The 13490-nt window shown below is 33.2% G+C and overlaps 1 long non-coding RNA gene across 1 annotated transcript; it reads right to left on the bottom strand.

The window, feature by feature from the left end:
• Positions 1-6647: 6647 nt before the first annotated feature.
• Positions 6648-13062, bottom strand: LOC143243193 (uncharacterized). The gene is made up of 3 exons (XR_013024159.1): positions 12872-13062; positions 7492-7564; positions 6648-6829 (listed from the first exon to the last, which is right to left on the bottom strand). It is a non-coding gene; the product is annotated as an uncharacterized LOC143243193 (long non-coding RNA).
• Positions 13063-13490: the final 428 nt, after the last annotated feature.

Here is a 13490-nt window from a genome sequence, read left to right as displayed (position 1 = left end):
TAAGTCTGCGGGCTAATAATGTAAAAACCTAAGTTTCTATACCTGCGTTAAGCAAAGTAGAAATGACATATTATGTCGCTTTGTATTAGACTCTAAAAATCTTTTAACTGTATGAGTTATATGTGAGTTGCTGAGTGAAGTCTACTGTATGAGAATGTGTGAGTTGCTGTGAGTTGAAGTCTACTGAGTGAGTGAAGTCTACTGTATGTGATTTATTGATTGAAGTCTACTGTATGAGTGATATGTGAGTTGCTGAGTGAAGTCTACTGTATGAGTAATATGTGAGTTGCTGAGTGAAGTCTACTGTATGAGTGAAATATGTGATTTACTGAGTGAAGTCTTCTGTATGAGTAATGTGTGAGTTGCTGAGTGAGGTCTACTGTATGAGTAACATGTGATTTACTGAGTGAAGTCTACTGTATGAGTTATATTGATTTACTGAGTGAAGTCTACTGTATGAATAATATGTGATTTATTGATTGAAGTCTACTGTATGAGTGATATGTGAGTTGCTGAGTGAGGTCTACTGTATGAGTAATATGTGAGTTGCTGAGTGAGGTCTACTGTATGAATAATATGTGAGTTGTTGAGTGAAGTCTACTGTATGAGTAATATTTGAGTTGTTGAGTGAAGTCTACTGTATGAGAAATATGTGAGTTGTTAGTGAAGTCTACTGTATGAGTAATATGTGAGTTGCTGAAGTCTACTGTATGAGTAATATGTGAGTTGTTGAGTGAAGTCTACTGTATGAGTAATATGTGAGTTACTGAGTGAAGTCTACTGTATGAGTAATATGTGAGTTACTGAGTGAAGTCTACTGTGTGAGTAATATGTGAGTTGTTGAGTGAAGTCTACTGTATGAGTAATATGTGAGTTGCTGAGTGAAGTCTACTGTATGAGTAATGGGTGAGTGAGTTGTTTCTATCAGTATATTTCGGATAATTGTTTTGTTGATGTAATAATAATTTTTGTAAAGTTCTGAGATTCAAAGTTGATTTATATTTTCAAACCTGTTTTACAATCATATTTAAAGCAAGCTTGTTCTGTCTAAGGTTAGTATTCCAGCCCCCAGTATGGAAGAAAGGCACTAATTGAGAGCATAGAAAAAGAACTATATCAGTACGATGGGACACTTCTTATACACCATGTTTGATAGCACAAATTATCTTTAGACTGAAAAAATGTAAAGTAGCACTTCACGTATTAAATGTGTGTTATAGTGAACCTATGAATATTGGTCACTGACTCACAGGTTCGGTAGTGACGTAAATAAAATCGATAATAATTACAATTCACTCACTTAATCTTATTCTCGCGATAGCACTCGTTGTTCTTGAAATGCAATGATAAAAAAAATAAAAGCATCCAGACTACTACTACATCTCTCATTGGCCTGATAATATGTTTGTTTGTAGTTAACCACAAAGTTACACAAAGAGCTCTGCCCACCACGAGCTTTTAGCATTGGCTTGTTTCTGTTTGCATTTCTCTTTCACTCTACTTTGTTTCAATTTTCAAGAAATTCCCACAGTAAATACAAAACTATAGTTAGAAATAGTAACCTTAACGTCAATTAGTAGTTTACTTACTGTGATAAAAATTTGTAAGTGTAAATATCGAGATTCAAAGGATGGAAAAGACTTTACAAATCATCAAACGAACTCGAAAGTTAATAAATAAATGCACTTATATTGTTCCTTGGCTTCTATTTTTTCAAAGTCCTTGAATAGTAGGCAGGAACCAGAGGATTGGAAGTCACCTAATGGACTCCTCTTTTCTAGGGAAAGAATAAACATTGTCACTGTAATTATAAGCCCATTCATTAATTTTAACGTCATTTGTGGGAAACGTTTAGGAAAGTCTGATGGGAAATGATTTACGAAGTGTAAAATGTTATTCGATAGTTAGTATTGTTCCACTAGGTAAAAATATTGCTTTACAAATCTTACGACACTCTTTGAAGAGGTTAATGCTTATGTGAAAGAGGAAACGGGTGTGGATTTGGTGAATTTAGATTTTAAGATATTTATAAAACCTTTAACATGGTACCACATGAAAGTCTTTCTTGTACAAATTATTTCTGTATGTGTTGGAGGAAATATATTGTATCACTAGGTAGAAAACTGGTTAGATGGTAGAAAGCATAGGTGTAATAAATTAATTCAGTGAAACTGGGTTAATGTCACAAGCTCGGTGGTGGGTCTTTTCTCTTTTGATTTACATCAATGGCGTAGCTACTAGATGACCCTGTTAAAAGGGCATTAATTATGACATTCTTTAAATTCTGACGACTACACACACATATAAATTAAATTAAACAGTATCGCATTTGGATAACGTGTGTCTGTACCTATAATCATTTTTCAGCAATATTATCCATAGATAATTTGAGTGAAATAAGATATACATTCCTTCTTTCTGTTGTACTAGTTATTTTAGATCGCGCAGTTAATGTGTTGAACTGCATATTGGTAGGTGCAAAGTTACACTTATAACTCGACCAAACAATACGCTCCTTATTTTCAGTTGTGATCACGTTATAAGAGTACCAGTTTGTTAGATATATACCGCTGTGTCGTTTTAAGTTTAATTTTAAAATGTTATTTAATTTACATTGTGTGAACGTTAAAGTAAACAATAGTTATGGCAAGTTTGATTAAGTAATGGTTTATTAGTCATTTGTCGTGTAGTTCGATTGTTGTGAACTGAGATCAGGTTACTCAAGTATTCTGAATTCTTCTCATTAATGTAATCGATTATTGATGAACCATATATTATCTGGTTCAGTGTAAAGGTTCTAGGCCTCATTTGGCCTATTGATAAATATGTGTACAAAATGTGATAAGAAGTTAGTGAAAACAGAGATAGATATTGATGGTGAGTTCAGCCAGAAAGTGTGTATAGTGGTGACTTTTAAAATGTAATAACCGCAGGTTCTATTGTAATAACTACTATTTTAAAACAAATGGACCGTGCGTTGTATATTTATTATTAAACATTTATGACCAACAAGTCACAGTCATCTGTCACAAAACTCCTGTCCACATATTTATCCGCATACACATCTCACTTGCTCTTAGGAGACTCTAGTAGCTTTGGCGATCCTTGTTTTGTTGTTGCTAGAAAAAATGTGAGACCAAAACTATAACTTAACGTAGCAATTTTGTTTCAGATAACAGTCAAGTACTAATTCAGAGCGTCTTCTCACTCATTTTTCACACGCAATATTTACATGGAGTAGACTTTGATTTCATAGCTTTTAACATAAGGATAAAATGCGTAATACATCAGAATTTATCTCACAGAAACAAATAAACTAACAAAGAAAAAGACTGGATGGTATAAAACACAGTTTCTAATTGTCTGTCAAGAAGTTCAGGTAATTTGGTAAAAACCACTGGAATGTACATCTCACATAGTCACCAAGCGGGGTAATAGTCGAAGGAATATTTCACATATAAACACAACAAAACAGAACCTATTCAGTAGAGTCACCACGTGGGGTAATAGTCGAAGGAATATTTCACATGTAAACACAACAATACACAACCTATTCGGTAGTCATGAGGGGGATAATAGTTAAAGCAGTATTACACATAAACAAACACGTACAATCAAAGAGGAAACACTGGTCATTGAAGATAATCTTGTAGTTTAAGGATAAATCCCTCTTTAATCTCCTTTCTTCAACTCTCAGCACAGCTTTTCTTTTGATCGTAGTTTTGTTTTGTTTCATTTCGTTCTGGCTTTGTAATTTATTACTTGGTGTAAAAAACGTCTGTTAAAAATTGTAAAAATAATAGGTTATCCTTTTCCTTCAGAAAAATATATTATTCTTATGGTCTAGCTTTTTTTCCACAAATCTTTATTTCTGACTTCGTTATGGCAGCACTGATCCAAGGTCAGCATGTCATTGTATGATGATGAAACATAAGTGCTTGAACGAGTTTTCATTAAGAAGCTATTTTGTGTTTGTGAAAATACTTTTGTTTGAAGTGCAAAAGATATACGATATAATTAATGATTAGTTGTCACCCTTATAATGGATATGTGGCTCAATATCAGTAATAAATCTTATACTAGTAAAAATCTTTCTAGGTTTAGGCCTAATAATAATTCATCAGCGTTATAGTCGTGGGCAAGCATTTCAATACAGGATGATGCATGGAGTACTGAAACAAGAAAGAAATGAAAGTATGGTGAAAATTGTGTTCAATATGGTTTTACATGAACAGGTAATGAAGATGGACCTAATGGGTTGTGTGTTGAATATGGAACAGTATTGAGTAACAGTAGTTTGCATCCAACTAAGTTAAAACGGCATCTAGAAGCCAAACAGTTCCAATTAAAAAATCCAACTTCCTAGTATTTCAAAAGAAAGTGTTTGCAATTAAATACAAGTAAAGCTACATATCATTCGTTTGTCCATCAGGACAACAGAGTTTCTCTTATTGCTTCATGTCTTGTTAATTACCGTATTGAAAAAGCAAATGAAACTCATACAATTGCTGAAAATTCGATAAAATCATGTGCAAAAGATTTGGTAGAGTGCACGATTGATGAGAAATTTCTTAAAAACATTAACTCTGTGCCCCTTTCTGACAACTCGTTTTCTCGAAAAATCAAAGATATGTCAGCAAATTACTTAACGGAGTTAATAAGGCGAGTAAAAGCGAGACCAACTTTTTCGCTTCAGGTGGATGAATCAACAGATGTCGCAGGTTATGCGATGCTGCTTGTGTTTGTTCGCTATATTCATGAAGCTAATTTTGAAAAAGACATGCTAATTGCAAACTTTGCCTACTCAAACAACAGGCGAAGAAATATTTAAACTGATCGATATATTTATGGAAGAACATGATATTCAATGGCAGCTTTGATCAAGTATTTGCAATAATGGGGCTGCAGCTATGATTGGAAAATTTTCATGCACAGTGGCACACATAAAAAAGGAAAAACGCTGACATCCAGAGTATCCACTGCTGTCTTCATAGTCATGTACTTGCAACGAAACGAATGCCAGAAGACTTGAAAGAGGTATTGGAGATGTCCTAAAAATAGTTAATTTTATAAAATGAAGACCGTTCAATGTGAGGATATGGTACGTTTGTATAAAATTTGCAATTTCATACTGAAGTCCGATGGCTTGCTCTGTTTTACGAATTGCGTGAGGAGATAGATTTCTTTTTATTTGAATGCCATTTTGAACTTGCGTACAAATTAAGAGACAAATGCTGGGTGCAGAAAGTGGCTTACCTTTAGGATGTATTTGCTTGTCTAAATGAAATGAATGTTACAATGCATGGTACTAGGGTAACGTACTTCAAAGTTCAGAGTAAAATGGAAGTGCTTCACCGTAAGCTAAACTTTGGGGTGAATGTATACTTATGGAAGAACTTGACTGCTTCTGAAATCTCAGTTTGTTTTTTTAATTATGAATGAAATTTCCTCAAGTGAAGATACAAAAGTTTCAGTCTTGCAGCACGTATCTGATTTGTGTACAACTGTTGAGGAGTACTTTCCCTCTAATTTAAAAAAAAAATTATTGTGAATTCAAAATCCCTTTGTTGACTCTGCAAATACCAATGATTGTCTTTGAAAGAGAGAAAAACAGCTTTTAGAAATTTCAACTGCGTGTGCATGTTTTTCTTATAGCAATGCCATATCGGGCTATCTGCTGAGCCCACCGAGGGAAATCGAACCCTGATTTTAGCGTTGTAAATTCATAGACTTACCACTGTACTAGCGGGGGACGAAATTTCAACTCTTTACACCCTAAACTCAAAATTTCAGCAGAAAGAAATTACACAATTTTGGATACAAATGGCCATGGAATACATTGAAATAAGTAACAGAGCTTTGAAAATTTTAACGCATTTTTCAACAACATATCTTTGAGAGCAAACATTTTCACTGTATACAGCTACAAAAACCAAATTTAGAAATAGGCTAAATACTGAAGATGATCTACGCTTACAGGTAACAGCCATAACTCCAAATATTGAACTACTTTGTGAACAAAATCGAGCTAGTCAGACCACTAATAAATAAATAAGTACACTGTACTTTTACTGATATAACATTTGCAAGCAAAAATTTTTGAACAAGTAAGTAGAAGTAAAATATTTTCTTTAGATAGTGATATTTTAATAAATTTATATTCTAAAAGCTAGTGACCGATTGTTTCTATTTTTAGTGTATTTTTTTTATTAATGCTCCGAAATGTTTTTTTGTTTTTTTTCTGATGTGATACTCCGCAGGTCTAAACGTTTGGGAATCCCTGTCCTAAGATGTAAATATATATAAAAGCTTCTGGTACAAGCAATAACATATACAGCATACAAAATTATTACGAAAGTTTTGTTTTTACAAATATTTCAAAAAGTATAGTTTGATTTAGATGAAATTTGTACATATTAACTGTCATATTATCATACAAAAGTTGTGCATTTCTCATCATATTCCACTAACAAATAAGAAAGTTATAAGAGCTTCCTAAAATGTTATGAATTCCACAGTGCCAAATTATTAAGCAAGTCTCTGACAAATGAGTCTAGATAACAAAAATATATCTCTGGTATAGGAAAATATCTGTATATCACATATAAAAATAAGAGAAAAAGAGCTTCTGGTATCCTCACCGTTACGCTAAATATACTCGCTCTTTCAGCCTTGGGGGCATTATAATGTGAAGGTCAATCCCACTGTTCGTTGATAAAATAGTAGCCCAAGAGTTGGCGGTGGGTGGTGATGACTAGCTGCCTTCCCTGTAGCCTTACACTGCTAAATTATGGACGGATATCGTAAATAGCCCTCGAGTATCGAAATTCTAAAAACAAACAAACTAAAGACCAAAATGTTTGTGGTATAGACAAAAACATATGTATGCAGCCTTTTGTATAAACAATTATATATATATATTATAACCATAAATGTTTAAGCCATAAACATACATATATATATATATATATACACAGACACACACATTATAGTCTCTGGTATACAGAAGTTTATTCATATTACCCTCTAGTGGTATAGGGAAGAACACAGATACATATATATATATATATACTAGCCACTGATGAATGTGTGTGTGTTTTAACATTCATCCCCCAGCATATGTTAACTGCAATTCGCCCGACAGTATACATGGTTTGTATCAAATACAACAGTCCTGAAACAGGACACACTTTTAAGTTCATATGAATTTTTTCGTTTAATAAGTTAAATGGGTCAGTAATTACCTTCTACAAAGCGTAATATTGAATTATCATCTAATGAAGTGATTACAGATTAAATAACAAAAGATGAAAGAAGCACGTTATCTTGTATTGTCTTTTTATACGATAAACAGTTTTCGTTCGTTCATATGAATTTTTCGTTTAATAAGTTAAATGGGTCAGTTATTACCTTCTACAATGCATAATATTGAATTATCATCTGATAAAGTGATTACAGATTAAATAACAAAAGATGAAAGAGGCACGTTACCTTGTATTGTCTTTTTATACGATTAACTGTTTTCGTTCGTCAACAGCTAGTACTGAATAGCAAAGAGTCATACCTGAGTAATAACAAACGGTCATTTTAATTTGAGTAATAACAAAGTCACCTTCTAATATTAGTAATACCAAATTTTTGTGTCTTAATATTAGTAACAACAAATTGTCGTGTCTTAATATAAGTAATAACAAACTGTCATCTCCTAATGTTAAGGTCTGTGAATAGTAAGCTTACCAAGAATTCTGTTTATTTTTCTTGGAAGTTAAGGTTTGTGAAAAAGTGTATGTAGTAGTTATGTTGATTTAATCAGCTACTGGTGATCATTCTGTTTGTGAAATATAGATATGATTTTGTTTTGTTTTTTATTTCTGTCGCTGCGAGTGCTCGACATTGAATCATACGATTGTGCTGCTTTACATTACAGCTCACGTACTACCACGTGGTAACATGTACATCTTTCGCGCCTTCACTCACATCCTCAATGGAAATTTCCCTGCTTATCAGTAGCAACCAATGAGAAACTCGGTCGTTACTCCACTAGCGATCCCAGGCAGCAAAATGGGAACTATTGTTAAACACAAAGTGAATGAAAATCTTGAAGTTGAAGAACGTGCCGGTGAGAAAGACTTACCAAGTTTACATGAGTAGACACTCTGAAGACACGTTTTGTTTTGCTCGTTGTTGACAAGTTATATTTAACAATTGACAAAATCGGAGACTTCAGTCATTTCTGTTTTTTTTTTTTTCATTTTTATGTGTACAGTTACTTTGTTTTAGTAAATATAACTGTCTTTCAAAATTTTATCACGTGCTTTATATTGATCGCTGGGCATCAGTCGTTTCGCTCCTGTACAAGTCATAATACTGAACTCGATTTTCAGCACTTTAGGGACCTGGCATGGCCGAGCGCGTAAGGCGTGCGACTCGTAATCCGAGGGTCGCGGGTTTGCGCCTGCGTCGCGCTAAACATGCTCGCCTTCCCAGCCGTGGGGGCGTTATAAGTGACGGTTAATCCCACTATTCGTTGGTAAAAGAGTAGCCCAAGAGTTGGCGGTGGGTGGTGATGACAAGCTGCCTTCCCTCTAGTCTTACACTGCTAAATTAGGGACGGCTAGCACAGATAGCCCTCGAGTAGCTTTGTGCGAAATTCCAAAACAAACAAACTTCAGCATTTTCAGCACTTATTCTCAAAAGAACTAAGAAGTGTTAATACCAGTTTGTTCCATTATTAATTGTATAAGAACTAAGAAGTGTTGATACCAGTTTGTTCCATTATTAATTGTATAAGTACTGAGAAGTATTTATACCAGTTTGTTTCATTATTAGCTATATAAGAACTGAGAAGTATTTATACAAGTTTGTTTCATTATTAACTGTATAAGAACTGAGAAGTATTTATAGAAGTTTGTTTCATTATTAGCTGTATAAGAACTAAGTGTTTATACTAGTTTGTTTCAATGTTAACAGTATGAAAACAAGAAGTGTTTATACCAGTTTGTTTCATTATTAGCAGTATAAAAACAAAAAGTGTTTATACCAGTTTGTTTCATTATTAGCAGTATGAAAACAAGAAGTGTTTATACCAGTTTGTTTCATTATTAGCAGTATCATCGACTTCGGAAATTAGTTATTTTTGAAGAGTAACATTAAACAGGTGAGTGACTTTAAGTATTTTGTTTTAACATGTTTTTATATTTTAAATCATAAGTAAATGATTCTCTCTTATCTAATTATTAAAACGTCAGTACTAAATAATTTAACATTTTTTTCTTTAAAATAAGACGTTTAATAACCATTATTCCACCTTAGAATATTTAAGTGTCTTGAAATCGATAAATTAGAATATGACTGAAACATCCATGCACCATAGTTAATTTTAAAATGTTTCTTGATGTAATAATTTTTAAATACTTAACCAGGGGGCTGCTTTTTTAAAAATAAAAACGTTTAAATAATATCTTCTCATTTATAAAAATAAAGTAAAAAATAGTAACTGTGATCTATTTCAATACGTAAATTTTGATTTTTGGAAGTTTTGGAACGTTACTTTGTTACAGTTTAGAATGTACTTGTTTTTTTTTTTGTTGTTGTTTTGTTGGAATTGTACGTTAGACCATATATCTAGAGTTTGTGTTATACCTGAGATAATGTAGCTAGATTTATATTGTGATTCTTTCCACAAGATATACCTTATTTTCCCTGTCTACACAGCTTGCTCTTTCAAATGCTTACTTTTTATTGATTTATATAAATGTTTCAGATCGCACTGGTATCTATAGCGTAGATTAATTAGATCCTGAACAACTATTTAATAATTAGCACCCTTTATGGTTGTTTATTTCACAGTGACCGAGTTTTGTTTTCCTATTTATTTATTTGTCTTATGAGCAAGGAATAGATATCCTAAGGAAACTGTCATAGTATATGCAATTTCAAACTGTGACTTACAATTTTAAATTGTTTATAGTCCGAAACATACCAAAATATTCTTAAATACTGTTTTTTACGTGACCATCCTCGAATAAAAAATAATTATTTTGATTTGTATATAATACGTGTTTTTTTTATTGATACATTTTTCACCTCTTCTGATTCGTTAGTCGGCCTGACATAGCCAGATGGTTAAGGCACTCGACTCGTAATCTGAGGGTCGCGAGTTCAAATCCCGGTCGACACCAAACATGCTCGCCCTTTCAGCTGCGGATACGTTATAATGTTACCGTCAATCCCACTATTAATTGTTAAAAGAGTAGCCCAAGAAATGGCGGTGGGTGGTGATGACTAGTTGCTTTCCCTCTAGCCTTACACTGCTAAATTAGTAACGGCTAGCACAGATAGCCCTCGCGTAGCTTTGCGCAAAATTCAAAACAAACAAACAAATGAACAGTTCTTTAGTATCAATAGAGTGTGATGCCTAGGTTCTCGTGCATATCAGATCATATCATTATCGCTGTAAGTATAATAGTATCACGTGCTTCTAATTCTACAATAAATTTGTTTTTCTTCCATTCCACTTATCACATTGGTTTTCTTAGAAATTATTTCGGAAGTTGCTCCACACGTATTCCAATTTCCGGTTTTTAAGTACTTGTGTTCTGAAGATTTAATCCCTGTGAGATAGCTTACTCCTCTTTATTGCGTCTCTACAGAGAAAGTTTCCAACAGGGATATTACTAAGTTCGCCCGATAGAATGTTTATACCCAGACGTAAGTCTACTTTAGCAGATGCAATACCTCTTTGATAAAGAATAAAAATGTGGACAGACATCGCAGGGAATTAGGTAACTGTGTCATGACGCACGTGAGATACATGTAACGACCTGCAGATAGCTAAATTCTAAATCTACAAGTAATTATATTTATTTGCTATTAAGCATACAAAACTACACAGTGGCCAAGCGGATATCGCACCTCGGTTTTCTACGTTATAATCTACCAGACATACCGAAGAGTCACTTGGGGAAAGACAACAGTTAGAACTAATGCATTTATAGACATTTAAAGGTACATTAGAATGTATTTTTGTAAACTAAATTAAAATGTGTGTTTTCTTATAGCAAAATCACATCGGGCGATCTGCTGAGCCCACCGACGGCAATCGAACCCTGATTTTAGCGTTGTAAATTCGGAGACATACCGCTGTACTTGCGTAGAGCCTAAATTAAAAGAATAGCAATTAAAGAAATTGCACTCCCTCATCCCTTTCCGGGATTTTGAAAACTCAGAAAATCCTTCTAAGATCCATAATCATTCATCACTTCTTGTAGTGTGATGATGATTCTCAGCCATAATGTACTGATGAAATTTGATACAAATTCGATCACACTTCACAAAGTTATTAACCCCAAGTTGCAAAAATACCCTATCTTCCAATTATTAAAAAAAACCCAACAACTTCGAAGTTATCCAGAATCTTGATCTGGATTTTTATGTGATCAAATTTAAGAGGGACTGTCCCAAACTGATTTGTCAGCTTGTTTTATCTTTCTATTAGTTTTAAAGAAATACAGATACACACACACGGATACGATTGTAATACCTTCGCCCCAGAAAGAGAAGGGTCAAGGATAACGATCTATAATTATGATATTAATAACATTATTCCTTACTTAATATCGTTAGGATATAATATTTCTAACTATCTTTCTCTAATAATTTTTAATCAAAAAAGCATTTTTCCAAAGCTCTTTAAAATCACTTACTAATGAAAATCATGCGAATTAAACGAGTTTTTGTCATAGACAAGAAACTATTAAACTCTGTAGTTAATGGCCTTAAGACACTGAGTACCAAGGGAAAAAATCGATAGATTAATCTTGGCCAGCAGTCCTTGGCATTTGACCAGAAATAACTATACAGTCTGACTCTACTAAAATAAACTGGATTAAACTTTTTTACGCGTACTTTATATTGCCCTTGACGACTTTCATGTTTGGTTTTGTTCATAGCTTCTGTAGTCAAATTTATACTTTCGTCATTGACAGTACTGCTTAAAAAATTAATAAACTATCACAGATTTAAATCGTGTATTTTTATAACTTAATTAATATTTCTGTTTATAGGTTAGATTGCACATTTTTAGCAGCATCTATTTCTATATATTAAAAAGATTTATAGCATGTTCCACAAGAATAGTGAACATGTAACACACTGTTAACACGATGTATTATTAAATATTACTAGGTTATAGTATTTTTTACAAGATTACTTAACACAGCACATTGTTAACACCGTGTATTATTAGATATGAATAAGGTTTATACTTTGACAAGAATAATTGACGCATAATACACTTTTAACATCATGTATTATTTGATACTAATAAGGCTTACAGTATGTTGCACACAATTACTTAACATACAGTACACTGTTTACGCAATGAATTGTTAAATATTAATAAGAGTGATGTCCATTCTTGACTTTCAACTCTAAGTGTGAGGATGGTTCATTCTACTATAAAATAAACATTTTTATTTTGTATCTCTCTTATATTTGTATCTGAATAATGTATGTATAATCCCCCCTCTGGGACAGAAGTAAGTCTTTAGACTTACAACGCTAAAATAAGAGGTTCGATTCCACTCGGTGGACACAGCAGATAGCACGATGTAGCTTTGCTATAGGAAAACACATACACACTCCTGTATTGTAAAAGACCAATTTATAACAAAGTAAAAAAAAAATCTTTTATTGACATAGACGGACTGTCATAGTTTTATAATTATTATCGCACTGTACTCTGTTGAAATACGTGAATACCTTAAAGCAGTTATATAAACTAACCATTATAAATGCAACTTCTCGAAATGTGCATAGATAAATATTTACAGAAAATCGGACTTTATCACTAGAAGGCGCTAATAAATACCTGAATGATTCGCTGTCAGTTTCGCTCACAGTATTATTGTTGAGTTCAAACAATTTGTGTTGCTTCGAGCAGTTGGTCGATGTTTAGTTCTATCTTGAACTCTTCTCGTGTACTTGTTTGTTTTTGTTTATTGTTTCCACCGTCAGACGGTTTACCTCGAGCATAAAAAGTTAACTATTTGGCTTAAAACGCTTTCCTAGACCTTCCTCAGCGTTATCCGTCGGTCTGTCTGATTTCACATGTGTGTACAGTAAATTGTTAACTAGCTGAGTCAGTTTCCACGTGAAAGAAAAGTTCAATGCCACACGTGGCATGAGAACCTTTGTGACGTGAATATCGTTCGTGTGCTGTAGCTCAAAACAGTAAAAAGGATGTCTTACGTCTTCACTATGAAACCTGAATTCTTTACTAGTATTCTGTATGTTTTTGTTTTAAGTGTCTCAGTTTCTAAAGCTTCTAGTTGTACCATCAACACCTAAAGAAACATCTTATCTCTTAGTAAAATTGTTAAACGACATCTTATACAAATTAAAAATGAGTTCCCTCCTTTATAAACCTTCAAACTCAACCTCTTAGTATGTTACAAACCAATCTAACCACTATCAACACTAAATATCAG

Source organism: Tachypleus tridentatus, unplaced genomic scaffold (assembly GCF_004210375.1).
Source record: "Tachypleus tridentatus isolate NWPU-2018 unplaced genomic scaffold, ASM421037v1 Hic_cluster_2, whole genome shotgun sequence".
Classification (NCBI taxonomy): Eukaryota; Metazoa; Arthropoda; class Merostomata; order Xiphosura; family Limulidae; genus Tachypleus; species Tachypleus tridentatus.
This window is presented reverse-complemented; position numbering and strand designations above follow the sequence as displayed.